We start from the raw sequence: 15,404 nt of genomic DNA, 5'->3' as shown, positions 1-15,404 counted from the left end.
TTGGGGTCACCTGCCTGCATGCCCTGGAATGAGCAGCCAGACGGGACTGAGATGGACCTTCTGCAATGCCATGGGTAAGCTCACCAGCTAGTGACTTGATAGATCAACTAGAGGATGGTATTGAAAGAACTAAACCCCTGACAGTCCTTGACTTAGTCCTTATTGTAAGCATCCTTGTTCTCTTGTGGTTTCCTCCCTTGCAAAGATAGTTTCAGGGATTTGAAGAATCCAACTTGGTGCCAGATAGGATTAAAAAAAAGATGGTGAATAAGCTCGTAAATTCATTGATAACAGAGACTCAGGACATCAGTGCCGAGATAGGCACTCGAGGAACTAGTTTAAATCAGACCCTTGTGACAGCCCAAGGCTAAAGGACTGAGGAGCTAATTCAATGACTATATATGGGCAAAGGAAACCCAAAGTTCAACCAGCAGATAGGTGAGGAAGACCGTCAGAGACCACTGGAGGACCCCAAAGACCACTAAAAAGACAACTATGCATGCAGCTTGAGCTTTTACATATGTTAATGAATCCTCGGGAATCTTATAAATATGTATGACTTTATAGCATATAATCTTTGGAAGTTTACCGAATCACTGGAGCACTTATGGTGGATCAATCCCCAGTGCTGCCCAGCGCTGTAATAAAGGATGCCTGCTTAATAGTGACTTTGCTGCTATTGAGTTTTATTTCGGGAACTTTCTGGATACTCCGCTTCCTCTTACGGGGAGGTTAGGACTCTGAAGGATAGTATCTGTGAATTTTTGTATCAGTTTCCTTTTAAAACAGCTGACAGGGCCTCCAGCGCCCTCCATTCTCTCTGTATTCAGAGTCTCCTGGGGTTTTAGCAGGGCTGCAGTGCAAACAGGCACGTTGTCTCACAGCACAGTTTACGTATCCTTTGCAATCATTATTCGGGCTCCCTACTGAGTTACTGAATTATAACTAAGACCTCTCCCCTTTTGCTCTGAGAACTGCAGCTGTCAATTTTATCAGAAAAATACAAGCAGAAAAGTTACTTAGACTGTAACCTCAACTCTCTTCCTGAAAAGTCACACTTGCATGCTCCTCTCTGAGGGCATCCTGTCTGTAGGAGCAAAGATTTTGACAGAGCAAGTGCCTTTCTGTAAAACGCATGTTTCTGTAGGAAGGCTGAAAACCAGCCTCAGTGGTCTCTTGTGACTGGTGAAAAAGGCAGGTCTCAGCTGTCCCGCATTAGAACAACAGTTTGCTTTTCCCCCAAGCAGGGCCTTCAAACACCATCTCTAATCCTCCTCTGTACACACAGTGACTACTTGACAGCAGCCAGGCCTCTGGAAAATTGCGATTATAGCTCCCAGCTGGTTAATTACAACTAGAATTTGTGGGTCAAATAAGTGTCTATTTATTGCTGAAGACTCATCCTACTTCCATCCCAGTCCACTTGTTTGTTCGCTTGGCTGCCATTTATTGTCAGATTTGACAAGGAGGGAGGAGAGAAGAGGAGGCGGCTCAGTAAAGCAACCACAGCGAAGGTTTGCAACTGCTTTGAAGGGGCCTGCAATAAGGAGCCAAGAAGGGGAATCCTGTTGTCAGCACAGTTAAATTACAGCTCCAGTGGAAAGTTTTTCAGTGATCTGAAAGTCAAAACAGCTTGAAACCTACAATTCAGAAACAGCAGAGGTGAAATCAAGACTGGATCAAGAGCCCAAGGAGGGAAAACTGAGCTTGGGAGCAAGCAGAGGCTGGGGAAAAGGACAGAGGCAAGCAGAGGCTGGAGCTAGTGTCTTCTGTGGCAAGCAATATAACTCAGATGGAGAGAGGTAGAACCTGAAGTATGGAAACCGGGACGGGGATAAGCACTCCAGTCCGGGCTGTGTCACAGGTGAAACAACAAATACATGGAATTGCTGCTCATTACATGTGCAACAACACCCCAGCATGCAAAAAACTGTATGGAGGAAAACAGCACGCAATCTAATAAGTAGAGGCATCAAATGCACATGCATGCAGCAAGGGTACCATTAAAATAGCACCGGCATCCTTAGTACTGGCATTCCTTAACTCAAGTACTTGACTTCACGAATCAGCATGCCTGGGAAAAACCAGAAAATTTCTTGCCTTCAGTAAGTAAATATAGCTTTGAAGGACAGAATTAACTATTCCCTGGGTAACAACTTGCACCTTGTGACAATTTTTTTAAAGGTCAAAATGAGCATATTTACTACATTTCTTCATATAATATCCATTATAAACATAATGGGCACAGCAGTTACCTGTGGTGAGAAATTTGATTAATGACAGGAATTCAGATTCTGTTTGGTAAAGAGGACTGCAAGCTAGCAGAGGTAACTAACTCTACCATGAAAATAACACAACTCCATCTCTGTTTCATAACACGAACTGCCAGCAGAGGGCAGAACCAGGTTTGAATGAAAAAGAAAGCCCCACAGCAAAAAAACTTTCACTGTGATAAGTGACCTCAGGTCAATATTCTGTATACTCAGCTTTATCCTGAGCCTTCCTCATTTACAGCTAAGCCTCTGACCCCTCAGTTCGAAAGGTGTGTAGCAGTGAACGATGTGTAAGAGTCCAGATGTAAACACAGGCTGGTTGTGCCTTCTGCCAACCAGAGTAATGAATACAGAGAGACACCAGCAGAAAATTCTCTAATAACCCTTTATTCTTCTTCAAGTCTTGGGAATAAGGAAACTGCCCAATTAACAACATCAAAGATTTTTCTGCAAGGAAGCACACATGTACATACACACAAATTCCTGCTACTTCTACTCTATGTCCCAGCCCTCCCCAAAAGCCCCTTTTCCAGAGAGTCCCCACTCTCAACGACACGTGTCTAACCAGTGGGCTAATTCCTTGAGATTGTGCCTCATTTTTCAACTGAAGCCGCCCTGCTGGGACTTCGTTACAACAAGCATTTCTAAAGAAAAACATAACTTAAAACTGGTTAAAATGTCAGCATTGGTCCTGCAGCAGTAATTACAAGGACTCTTTCAATACTTTAATGTTACTTTGAAATAAACACTCACAGAAGTAAAAGCTGACATGTTAATTGCTGCTTCAATCCTTTTTGATGGGCAACATAAACCTATTCAGACTGATGAAACAGTACTGGAACATGTCCACACACACACTGCTCCGCTCCACGTACTGCTTGCATAAGCCTCTTGGTGGTTGCTCAAGACAGAGAGGAAGGTTGTCATATCCTGATGAGACACAAGGCAATCTCTGTCTTTTGAAATCTGTATCCTGTTTCTGGTTAAGAAAACAAATACTCAAGCAGGAGAATCAGTCACTTGAAGCTGAGAGTACATCTCAGAAGGACCAGCCGCTGCTTGGACACCTCCTCTCCTGAAATTTGCACCTGAGTAACCGGCCAGTGGGTAGGGCCTCCATATTTTTTTTTTTCTACTTTGTTGTTGAACCTGCATACACTCTAACATCCCATGTTATTTGGTTTCACAATGTATTTATATATAGCAGATATCAAAGCCCTTGATAGCAGGCATCCCAACACAGAAGGAAAGTCACCTGGGGATCTGAGGCCAGCTCTAGGTAACGGTGTTCAACATACCAAGACCTTTGTCTGTCCTACATGACCATGTTCAACACATTTAGACCTTTGCCCACTCTGTGTGGCACTGTCCAACATGTTTAGACCTTTGCCACAGTATGTGTCATCTACACTGTCATCGCTGCGTTGGTGAAATTCCTGGTTTGGATGCAGTTCTGCCAATGGGTGGCCTTGTGAGGGATATGGTGAGGTGGTCTGTAGAGCAGACCAGAGCAGACAGAGAGATCACTGCACTTACACCCACCATTCTGCCGGCAAACTCCATTTTTTAAAATAATATAATCTCAATCTATAAAAATCAAGGTTTTGCTCCCTAAAAGCCTGCATCATTACGTACCTACTTTATGTTCCCGATCCCCACCCTGAATCTTCAAATTATTTGTTTGAATCAAAAACTTCAGCTGTATACCATACTTGCTGGTCAAATAACTTTAAAATTGTAAAGTATATATAGGTCATTTGGTAATCACATAGAACAACAAAAATATAAGAATTACTGCATGGGGAGGAAAAACTTGCTAAAATATAAGAGGCAGATCTTTTCAGTTCTGTGTGAGCCTACAGACACCTAATCAGCTCCACAGGATTGCATACTTATGCATAAACTGTGTGCCCAGCCATAACAGTGTCCCTTGGAGACTCCAGTATCAGGCAGACACAGCAGATGCACCTCAAGATCACTGGGGGAACTGATAAAGTACAGTAGCAGAATGTTTTTACTTATGAAAACACTAAACAATAACACTAGATTAATAAATTAGTTTACTTAACAAGTCCCTACTAGACAGGCCACCTCACAGTAAACATGTGCAAAGCAGCAGCACTATGTCAGTGTGTGCTCTGCGTTGCTGTTTTATTCATGGGCTTCAGTAATCCGTCAGGCAAAAGGAGTCCAGAGGCTTAACCAGAGCTTGCCAGTGTCCTCCCAGATTTAACACACAAGAACATTTATAGCTGTATTTTTCAAACTATACCAGATTCCACACCCATTTGGAACCTATAGGTAAGACCTTCCTCCCCCTTCTAACCTGTCCCTTCAGCTTCTTACTGCAGGTAATTACAGAAATTGCACAAAAAGGGAGGCGAATGGTGGAGATTCAGTCATAACTTAACTATGGGGGGTTTTTTAACTTACATTTCTCAGAATAATCCCTGCATCACTCAAGTTTATGAAGACAGAAATAGAAATTTAAATATATAATTTCTAAGCTCAGCAGTTTCTTTAGAAATGTCTGAATTCCTACCACTGTCAATACAGATCTCAATTAATTTTCTACCTTACAGTTGAAAAATTTTGTCTTCAAACAGAAATGTGAATGCATGTTATGCACGAAGAGATCAGTTATTCAGGTAGATACACAATTTTAATCTTACTCTTGTCTTCTGTAGTCTTTTACTATTAATGAACAGTAATTTTAATAACAGATACTGATATTTGAACACACAAATTCCATTTCATAACTATTTTAAAATTTATTTTATGGCTGCAGCTAACTTGAAAACACCTTCAGTAACTTCATGTGAAGCTTAAATGAAAAGCTGTTCTCAAGCACTTTCCAAAGTAGTGCCATTTCTCTGAGAAGTTCATCTTTGCAGCGTACATGCAAACACATGCCGAGTTCACTATCTATTAAATGGTGGACATGTACCTCAGATATTACATGCTGCAGAATAAATCCTGTGCAAAGACACCTAGAGATCATAAATAGGGATAAAGGACAGACCTGCCTCTCCATCCTACTCCAAGGGAGTATATTATACTCCCTTTCTCTACACTAGTAACACTTTCCAAGACTCTTGATTCACAAGGGGGAGAAGGAAAGGAGATAAGCAAAAGGAAATCCCCTTCTTTTATTATACATCTTTCATCCAGCAATTAGTTACTAATGGGATTATTCCTCTGCTAGAAGACAAACAGGCAACTATTGTTAAAAGCCTCATATAAAATTTTAATACAAAATAAAATGTTCATACATGTAAACATCATGTCCAGAGCCTTAGTTAAAGTTCTTGTGCACTCTAATGCTAGCTTCAAAGTAGCTACTGCTCTAGCAGCCATCGACCAAAGGAGACACAGCTCTCCTGCTGGCTGCAAATCAACCTGGCAGGTGGGGACCCGACCAGACATTCATGCCACTCCTGCTCTCAGGCAAGTCTCAAGAACTTTTATCTTTTGCAGATTATCAGCAGAATTTAGCATAAAAATGTTTCTACAAAGAAGTAGAGGATTGACTAAAAATTCTAAAGTTTCCAACATTAGATGAAAGGAGAAAGGGGGGGGGGGGGGGGGGGGGAAGGCCTGAAGATTCTCATTTATTTATAGTTGTTGTTACCAAAGCGTCTAGTCATTCTCCTCATTGTAGCTGCTTTGAGTTACACATTTGCAGCATGATCTAAGTTTACAGACAATTTCCAGAGCTGTTTTATTTGAAAAATGATATGGTACAACATCAGAACCACAACTATGAATGACTTTTAAGACTTACCCTTTAAAATAATCTAAGCAGGACTTTTTGAGGGCCTTGGGTGTTTGGTTTTTTTTTGTTTTGGTTTTTTTCCCCCCCTCAGGGGTTGAGAGGGTTTTGGGTTGGTTAGTGTTTGGTGGGTTTTTTTGTGGGTTTTTTTGTTTGGTTGGTTGGTTTGGGTTTTTGGCTTTTTTGTTTGTTTTTTTTCTACAACTTGCTTTAAAAAAAAAAGTTTTTCTAGTAAATGTATAAATTCTCAGTGTAAAAGATAATCCATTTTGAAGATGCACTTGAGATGTAGGATAACTATTGTTTTTAAAATTTATCCGGTCACAACTTTTATTATATTAACGAGAAAAAGCCTTCAATAATATTAACCAAAAATAACAACATAGCCCTTTCTCCCTTCGGATATCTAACTACACAAGGTTTATAGTGAGGAGTAGAACAAGAGAAGAGCATAATCCAAAAGGAATTCATGCATTCATGACACTATCCTGATAACGGATTCATCCCACACATACACTGTGTCCAAGGAACGCCATCCTTTTCAAACCTGCTCCCTGAGCAAGTAAATAATCTTAAAATTCTGTGCACAATCATAAGCTACTTTCAGCACATCTGATGAATTGGGGTGGGGGGAATCAAATCAGCAACTTCCTGGAAGGAAATACTATGCATTCCAGAATGGATAAAAAACCAAATAAACAAAAACAAGTACTGCTTCTACCTCACAATTAGCACTTTGAAACTAAATGGAAGTAGGGTTCACCAAGGAATAATTGCTGGCACTATCTGGAAATTATATACAGAAACAAGCAGCAAACCCCCAAACCCCAAAGCTATACACATTACAATCAATTTTTTTTCCACTACAGAAACAACTTCTTTTTTTCACTCACTGCATATCTCCTGAATTAGCAACTGCCCCAACATGTATTTAGGATTTATGCATTTACTAACTCGCACAGACTAGTTTCACTGACTTCAGCAAAACCACTTTGCTGAAACAGAAGAGATGGGAATGTCTTGTTAGGATCAGGAAGCCTTTGCACGCCCCACCCAAGTCTGAAAAGATATCCTATCACTCCTATACTATCATAATAAATGGAAAATCTGTTTGTTGGAAGGAGAGTATCTATAAACGCTGTAAATAATGCTTGCCTAGTTCACATCACCTTATAACCTTTGCTAAAGAAAGCCTCAGAGTAAGACAGTTAGCCTCAAGTCACAGTTATTTTGCCCAAATTATCTAAGGGAAATGTTTTAGGATCATATACATTTGTTTCCTTACCTCAGTGAATTCAATCTGAACAACCACATTTTAGGAACATACACATCAAAATTAAACCAATTCAATTTCTTTCCAACAACTTCTGTCATCAAAATGAACTAGAAACAAAAGCTTTGCATCGGTAGTGTAGTCTAGCACACTTCAATTCTTCATTAAAAGTGTTTCTGAACTTGCAATCCACATTTATGCATCAATATCTGCTGATGTTATATATTTAGTATTAGGTATTAGATAACCAGAGCTCAGTGAAAACTAGCATTTTGCTGAGAGAGTCTGTTATTTTTAGCATCAGCAAACGAGATGGAAACTGTAAGTATCCATTTCTCCCACCTCCAGCTAGCTTGTAATTCCCAAATGCACATTAAAACCCACTTCCTACTCCAGTTAATTGGCTTTGATGGTGTACGGCGCTGAATAGTGATCTTACGCTTCGGCAGTTTTACAATTTTCCACTGCTGTGTTGCACTCTCAAAGGGTAGCTGAAGTGCATGACAACCGCAAAAGCGAAGGGAGAACACAAAACTGCTCTTCCAGATCCAGGTAGCAAGAGCTTTTGTGGAAGTCTCTGCAGCCACTGCAGTCCTACGCAGCCCCCGCGTGGGCAAGGAGATGACCTGCAGCTCAGGCGCACCAGCTCTCTCGTTTTACCGTGATTTTTTTCTCTGCTGACAATGATGAACACTTCCTCCAACTTTCACAGCGGCTTTCGCTGCTGTAATTTAAAACCAAGGGATGCAGGAGCCTGTACTTGCAAAGATGGTTATCTGCAGAAAACAGACCGCTTACCTTATGTGAGCACTCGGAAAAGTTACAGAGCGTACTGGGCAGAGCTCCTACCTTCATGCTCAGGCTCTTCCGTGTCACCGGCCTTCCAACCCACGTAATACTCCCCTCAGCAGCAGGCCAGACATCCCTGCAGCCCACCGCACCAGTGGCCAGGACCCCTCATTAAAATTCTGCTTTGCAGCAAAGAGGAAAGCTGGGATCATTTTCCCACCGTGGCAGCAGCCTGGAGCGCGCACCGAGCTGCCCGGCTTAAGGCACTAAAGAGCACTGCTGAAGTCCGTTATTCTGTTGCCAGAGCTCCTTTTATCCCAAAAGAAACCTTCACGGCACTGGTACAGAGCAGCTGCAAATCTCCAATCTCAGGTTAGCTTGGGGGTCACAGGAGAGCGTTTTGAGGGAAGCCCCAGCAGCCTCTGCACACCCTGCCTTCCTGTGTGGTCTCTGCCTGCAGGGCAGGGCTGGAGGGCAAGGCAGATGGCCACAGGCCTCCGCAGGAAAGCAACTGCTTGCAGATGGGCCAGTTTGTACAGATAAAAAGAAGTCCTATAATCAAACCCTTAATTAATCTCTATGACAAAGTGCCCGTACAAAAAGCATGACATGGCAAAACTACAGCTGGTTTCTAAACCAATTTCAGCCAGAAAGTGTTCTTCTGGAGCCTTGAGTAAAAATGATGACATAGATCCGCCAGTATATTCTCATTAAAAGCAGATAAAAAAATTCAAGGATGATCACTGAAGAAATTATAAAACAAGGTTACTATCTACAAATAAAGGACTCACACTGGGGAGACAGAGATTGGTGAACAGCATTTTAGAGGTGGCAATTTGTACAGTGTAGCACTGACCTTAAACAACCCACTGCACATGCATGTGCAGGGATGGCTCTGCAGAGTGCTTTTACTAAGATTTTTTTTCATTTCAAGTGTATTTTAATAGAAACCGCAATAGTGACATCTGTGCTTTGGGATTTGCTCCGAGTTGTAGAAAAGGCATGTTTAGAGAATGAAGAAAACATATTTGGCTTCTAACGATGCTTATGGAGATGCAAAGTGTTGCCATCATGCCCTTTATTTCCACAATATGCCTACACTGTTTTTTCCTAGACAGTATAATTAACTTTTTAACATTACCTTCATTTCTCACTATACCCTGTCCTTCCTCATTAAGTCAGTGATGACTAGATTTGGAGAAGGCTTTAGGGTGTTTGTCCTCAGTTTTTGGGGTAAGCAAAGTGAATCAGAGCATTTAAGAGAAAAAGAATAGATCTGGAATTTTCCATTTTTATATATTTCTATTAAAAAAAAAAAGTTGATGACTTACTAATAACATGGTATGCACCCATCATGGGCTAACCTTAATAACCTCTACTTTGCTCTGTCCCTACCTAGTGCATCACTGAAAGAGCATATTTTTCTACACAGAAGCAACTATCAGACGTAGAAAGCACATTTTCCCTGTGATTTGGCAAAAACTTCAAAAAAGAAGCAAAGCTGATTAATCCAGAATGGACATGATCAAGCGAACTTCATCCTCTGTGGACTTTACTATGATTAGGAGCAAGAGTTAAAGTGTTGCTTTTAACTGTGCTCCACACTAATAATATTTCCCACGGCTTTATTTAAGGGAGAAGAAGAACATCCATTTATTATCAAAACCAAAACAATTTATTCTAGGAACATGCACAGTAAATCCTCATAGGGAGGAAAAGCTTTTACAATTAGATGTCTGCCCTTAAACCTTCTTTCTCATATTTTAGTAGGTGTACTATGCCAATGTAGTTCATATTTACAGCGTTATATATAGACTTACAGTTTTAACTATGTTTCTGATCAGTTTATCAACGTGTATTCCAGACAGCTCCTGCTTTTGGATGTCCTAGTCTAACATGTCCTTGTTGCAACTTCTGCCTAGTTTTCTACCTGTCCTTCAGCTGCAAGCTTCTGACTCTCAAGGAAATTCAAGCATGAAGCTTCCAGTGCATGCAGTTCCACCCGCAAGACACTGCTGAGAATTGACCAAGCACTGGCAACCTCACTGCCGCAAAGATAACACAAATATTATATTCATACACATCCTTGAATGCAAGGATACATCCAATGAATGCATCTTCGTATGATCATTTATACATTTTTCTTGACCCAACTATTTAATATTAGCCACCGTGCATAGAAAAAGTTAATTGTCTCTGTTAAAAACCAAATAACTTCCCCCAATGGAGGGGCTGTAAAATGAAAGGCTCCAAAAGCAAGAGCCTCATTCAACTCTTACCCTTGAACTACGTTAAAGGGTCTGAATTACTTAGAGCTTCTAGATGCCTAGGAAATATCCCAAAGTGGAGATTGTCCTAACACTGACAGGCAACCTAATTTTGCACAGGGCTGGTGCAGCCTGTTGGAGTCCAAGACTGCGAAGGGGAATGAGACATAGTCACAGCTGTACCATTGAGATATATCAGGTCTCGCCCACCTCGCCTAAATCCCGCTCCCTTCTGATGGAAAGACAGCATTTGCATTTTGTGGAAACAGACAGAAGGCATCAGATCTATTAAGTTCATACTTGAAAGAGTATTTTTCAAGGGCAAGGGATAGTATGCAGATAGACTGATACAAAAATAAGGCTGATCATTTCTGCATCCCTTCAAAGTGTTATGTGAACCTATGTTCTCAAGTATTTAGGTGGATTTTCAGTACTTTAAAAAGTGTTAAAAGTATTAAGTCTGCCTTTTTACCACTGCAAAAGATAAATCTCTGTTTAATGTGTAATTTCTCAGAGGATTATTCACTGGAGTTCCCACTATAAACTGTCTTATTTGTTTATGCAAATTCAGAACACAAATCACATAACCTGCAGAATAAGTAAGATATTTTACAAACCAACACTGTTCTACACAAGAGAGATGACTGGATTGTGCATCCACTGATTTTTCAATTCTCAAAAAGAGAAAGGGTTTGGGTTTTGTTTCTCTTTTTTTTTCAGGGTAAGAATTTGGAGCTTTTACAAAGATTTTTTGTAAATCTGTAAAATGAAAGGATAAAACAGAAGTGAAAGCTACCTGCAAAGTGACTAAGCTGTATGAAAAGTGCTTAAATGATATGCAAAGATGAGCACATACACTGAATCCATCGCTCAGGGCACACTTATGCCAACAGAAAAAAAGCCAATTAAAACATAATGGGTCACTAAGCTTTGCAGTAAGCATTGCTTAGCACAGAGATCAGGTCCTGGATTCAGTATTTGCTGTCAAAGTTCATCTAAACTTTGGCAGTGATGTGTAGCAAAGCTATGCAGGATGAAGGGAGACTCCAGTTTGCACAGGTATGTCCCGCCCTCTTTTGTGCCCTTCATGGCCCAAAGAGAAAGGAGTTGAGAGATGTATTTAAGTCAATAACATGCAATTTTCGCTGCCATGACAAGATCGCCTCTGCCCCAGCTCGGGGGAAGCCCAGCACAGGAGTGTGTGCGGCAGGCACTGTGGGCACCAGGGGAGGACTACGGGGACTCGGCTGGCATTTCCCTCGGCACCATCATTTTCCTGTCTTTAGACACACACAGGCCCTTGCACATACACTCACACTCTGCAGGCATGGTGCTTTCTTTTGACTGTTATCTGAATTCATTTCAGAGACCAGAGACACTGGCCGGAAACATTATTTTGTAAGAGAATACAAATACTTGAAGAACTACGTTTCTTGGAGTATTTTTGTTGACCCCTCAACCATCTGGAGAAGACTGACTTGATTCAGAACAAAGTCCAACACTGGCTTGTAAGTAAGTGCTGGAGTTAGTGATGCAACATCAGCATCCAGACACTTGTAAAACCTACACAAAACCAGCAGAAATTAAAATGTTTTAACAAAAAATATGGTTTATATTTGTCCAAAATTACAAACCTCTCTTAAAAGGCTGGTATGGGTCTTCCATTCCAGTATTAGAAAACCCATTTGTTTGGTTCAAAGGCAAAATTTGTGTATTATTTTAGTCCTCGTGCTTCTATACAACTTTGTGAATGCAACACGAATGCTACTAGTGCTTGCATCTGAACTTGTTGCATTTTGCACAGCAAATTTCTCTTCTCATTCATATATAAGGGCAGAGCTGGAAATCTGGCCCACAGAATCTTATTCTTCTGGTAACTTACATTCTTCAAACAAGTGACTTGGAAAAAACCCTACAGGGTATTAAAAAGCCTCATTTCGTATGGGGCTGTACCTAGACACCAGATTCCCTTGTTTCTATCAAGATGTAAGTTTCTCCTGAAGTGTTCTTGGGGGTCAGGGTATTCATAATCAAACCCTTCCTGAGAGTGGGGAATTCTATGACATGCAGTATGGGGTGAGCTTTTACAGCATTCTGTGGCGTCACCTGTTTTTATCATATTTGCAGTAATATAGCACCCATTAGACTGTAACTTCTGTCAAATTTGGTTGAAGTTGACTGATGGCTTCAACAGCTAATTATTGGTGAGAAGAAAGAAGGATGGACAGCCAGATAGGCATGATCCTCTATGCTTCATTTCTTTTTGAAGAAATACAGACAACTGACTTCTTGAAATTGCAGCCAGACACTTAAAGCCCTTATCAGAGTCCTTATTCATTTGCATGCCTTGGGAAACACAGCATATTCAGTGTACGTTGACCCTACATCATTACAGGTTTTCTGTTTTCAAGGCCCCAGCTACTCACAAGAGGATGGCCTTGGGGAAAAAAAGAACTCAAGAAAAATCTATCAAAACTCATGGAAGTTGCTAAAAACCAACAAATACAGAAATCTGTATGCTACTTTTTAAAAATAACCTAGTAGTTCAGAGAAAAACTAGTAACTCTTCTGCACTTCATTTTCTGAATAACTCATATAGAATAAAGGCAACTAAACAAATGATTAGCCAAAACCCACACATTTAAACACACTGTTTAAATGTTTTAGGAAACAACCATATGATGTTACACTGTACTAATTTTCAGAGCATCTAATTAATTGCCCGATATTTAAGCTGACAGGCTTGAAGAAAGGCAGAGCCAACAAATAAAATGAGCACTTTAAAAGCAGCTTAATCCAGTCTCATGACATAAAACTGCCAAGATAAACTGACCATAGATAATGGGAGAATAATTTTCAGTGGTAATTTCTTCTGGGTTATTTATAAAAAGCAGAATGAGAAACTGTGAGTACTTGCAATTTAGCAAAACTGCAGACAACTAAAAGCAGTTCAGCTAAAAGCAGGCAACAGATGAGTTTGAAGAAGTTATCTGCAGGGACCATAACAAGCTCTAAAAGGAAACAAAGATAATTATTTGTGCAAGTGAACAGTAGCATAAATGTACTAAGGTTGATGATGATTGCTGAATTCACTCACAATCTTCTCCTGTGGGAGACATCACACTGAATACACCAAATCTAATCACACAGCTGGACTGTTTTTGGCATTCAGATTTATTTAATGCTATGACATAGTCTAGTAACACATGGTGTGGATGTGTACATTGGGATAAAAAGCTAGCTCTTCCATAGAGATAAATGCACAGTGAATACGAAAAATTGAAGGTACATTGTTCTAATTGATTTTGAAAACACTTGAATGATGACTTTGCAATTAAGTTATCTACTTATAATCCAATGTAATTGTACATCTTGGAAGATGAAGGCCAGTTAGCTTAATTTCTTCTAATGTGCATTTAGACTTTAAGTCTACAATTAGCCTGTATATGGGTAGACTGTATTTTCTATTTAAAATTTACTTTTTAGTTTTCTCTTGTTCATTGTTTCTCTCTCTCCCCCTTTTCTGAAGTCTCGCAATTGTGGTTTTAATAAAAAGATTTACTGGCAGGGAATTTAACCTGACTGGATCCTGTAAATAAAAACAAACAGCTTTATTTGGCACGAGAATGTAGGTGTTTATAGTCAAAAGCTTCTAACTTAGCATACACTTTGCATGGAAAAAAAAGATAGCAAAATAATCCTTTTGTGTCATTGCCTTTCCCCACCCCAACATCAACACTAAATCCCAAACTATGTTCTTTCCTACTTGATTATTTTTCTTTTCATGCCACAGAACCAGTAAGACCGAAAGATCTTGTTTTATATAGTACTTCAGTTATTATGACATTTGTACCAATAAAACCTGCTGTACAGTCACTCCATAGCTGAGTATCTAATTATAATTAATTCCTTAATATCTCACTGGGGTCTCTACTGAGACAAGCAGACTGTCCACCCCACACAGGCTGCCTGAACTTACATTACAGCTACAGAGTACAGACAGATACAAAATTTTCCTCATTCCACGAACATGTTCAATTATTTAAAATAATTAGTATCCTGGATCCTACAAAACTAAATAAGTTTTTATTTAAAAAAAAAAAAAGCTTCTCAGCTATACCACAGGCATAAACTGACAAAAATGTGCAAGAATTATAGAAATGCCATAAAATTATCAATGGATTATTTTTGTTTCTTCCAGCAATCTACCAATGCAATAAAATAGGTAGAATCAGTTAGACTACCTTTTTATCACCTTTCTTTGGTTTGCAATATAGTTACTTAGGATCTACCACACACATAAATATGTCCTATTGCTATGACTGGAAAAAGAGAAGCTACGTTCTACCTCAAAAGTGCTGCAGCAGCAGGTGAGTTTCATACAACTGACTGAAATAGTCTCCCATGAATTATGCAATATAAACTAAATTACAAGTGATAAGTAATTGCTAAAGGTATTAAACATTACTTGGAAAACTCTTCATTAAGAATTGATCCTGTTTACAAACTGCACAGACTCAGGACAACAGAAAGGGTTAATCCAAGGGAATGTGCAAGCAAAACAAAACCCAAAACACACTACTTGAAGACCTCAGTAGTCTCCAGAGAAACCAAGGTCCAAGCACCCTGATCACCCGCATAGTAACAGGTCTACTGGACAGCACCAGCTGGTCCTTTCCATTTCACCGGTGAACTCATTTATTAAGTGGGGTTTTAGCCAGGACACTGCCCCCTTGTAGACACCTCTGGCACAGAGAAAGGGCCAATGCCATACGTATGGATCCCAACTGAGGTTGCAGGCTGGCTGCAGCCCACCTCTGGGCTGGGCTCTCGCCTATGTCTCCAGCCCAACTCCCACTTTACCCAGCTGGGACCCCTGGACCCAACTGAACACCCCGCCAGTGTGGGACTGTCAATGGACCCCGCTACCAGCACCCTGCTGTGCCCACCCAGCCCGAGCCCTGCAGGATGGCACTGGTGGAGAGGGCACAGCAACGTCCCGCACTATTTCCAACACACAAAACTCTGGG

General features: G+C 40.4%; 1 protein-coding gene across 5 annotated transcripts in view; it reads right to left on the bottom strand.

Annotated features, from left to right (window-relative positions):
- The window catches only part of MAP7D2 (MAP7 domain containing 2), an 87,782-nt gene that overhangs the window by 39,283 nt on the left and 33,095 nt on the right, over positions 1 to 15,404 (bottom strand). The gene's annotated exons all lie outside the window — the stretch shown is intronic.

Source organism: Phalacrocorax carbo, chromosome 1, assembly GCF_963921805.1.
Source record: "Phalacrocorax carbo chromosome 1, bPhaCar2.1, whole genome shotgun sequence".
Lineage (NCBI taxonomy): Eukaryota > Metazoa > Chordata > Aves > Suliformes > Phalacrocoracidae > Phalacrocorax > Phalacrocorax carbo.
This window is presented reverse-complemented; position numbering and strand designations above follow the sequence as displayed.